Source organism: Osmia lignaria, unplaced genomic scaffold, assembly GCF_051020975.1.
Source record: "Osmia lignaria lignaria isolate PbOS001 unplaced genomic scaffold, iyOsmLign1 scaffold0036, whole genome shotgun sequence".
Taxonomy (NCBI): domain Eukaryota; kingdom Metazoa; phylum Arthropoda; class Insecta; order Hymenoptera; family Megachilidae; genus Osmia; species Osmia lignaria.
The window spans coordinates 193,941-195,000 of NW_027478177.1; the positions used below are offsets into that span (position 1 = coordinate 193,941).

Genomic DNA, 1,060 nt, shown 5'->3' on the forward strand with positions numbered 1-1,060 from the left:
GTTCGAAGAGATATTTCGAAATTTGTTTCTCTCCTTTAACGGCCTGCATTTAGTGTATCGGTTGCGATTTTCGTCACATCGTTTCCACGACAAACGCCGACGAACTGCCCAACTATCGCTCGTACGTTGCGACTCTTTCTTTGTTTATCGTTCATTCATTCTTTCAATTTCGTTCGATAATCCCGCTCCGAAACGTTCTACTTTCGTTGAACGACGGCGAGATGTTTAGAAAGAAATGAATTACTCTTTTTTCGAGAAGCAAACGCAAGCAGTCTTTTGTTAAGAAAACGACCCTCAGCCAGGCGTGGTCCAGGAATTGTATCCGTGGACCGCAATGTGCGTTCGAAATGTCGATGTTCATGTGTCCTGCAGTTCACACGTTGACGCGCAATTAGCTGCGTTCTTCATCGACCCACGAGCCAAGTGATCCACCGTTCAGGGTAATCGTAAAATTTTGTATTTCAAACTCTTTAGATCTTTAGAGTGTTATTTTCATTATTAACACGCATCACATTCGATACCCACATCACTCTCCCACCCGGCGCGTGCGGGAGAGCGAATTCGGGCGTCGCCAACGTATTTGTTTGTTTGTTCGATCGTTGACGACACGATCGCGTCCAAGGACGGAAACCGTCGGAGAAACGCCCAGTGGCACGCTCCTCTCGACGGTCGGGCGTAAAGTACATTTAAAAACCTTGAAAAGTACGAACGCACACAAGGAATGCGAGCGCGCGTCCTGTCGCTGAATCGTGGGTTGCGAGATTCGAACAGACACACGGCCGGCGACGATCGGTCTAACTAATGGACACATAGTTTTTCAAAGACTCGCTATCGTCGCTTCTCAGCCGGTCCGTAAACAACACACATCGATCAGGCGGACGCACGAATCTTACCACGGTGCGTGTTTCGTAGATTCCAGGTTACCCGCAAGTACCTCTCTCTCCCTCTCGAAAGAGGAATCTCGATCCGTCCTTTTTGGACAATGGAGAAATCTTTTTATCGCAACACGGATGGCAAAGAAACAACCAAAGCGTAGGAGCGTGGGGACGAGAGCGACGAA

General features: G+C 48.3%; 1 non-coding gene across 1 annotated transcript; it reads right to left on the reverse strand.

Moving 5' to 3' along the window:
• Positions 1–288: 288 nt before the first annotated feature.
• LOC143306806 (5.8S ribosomal RNA) lies at positions 289–443 on the reverse strand. The gene has a single exon (XR_013064112.1). It is a non-coding gene; the product is annotated as a 5.8S ribosomal RNA (ribosomal RNA).
• Between the last annotated feature and the right edge of the window lie 617 nt (positions 444–1,060).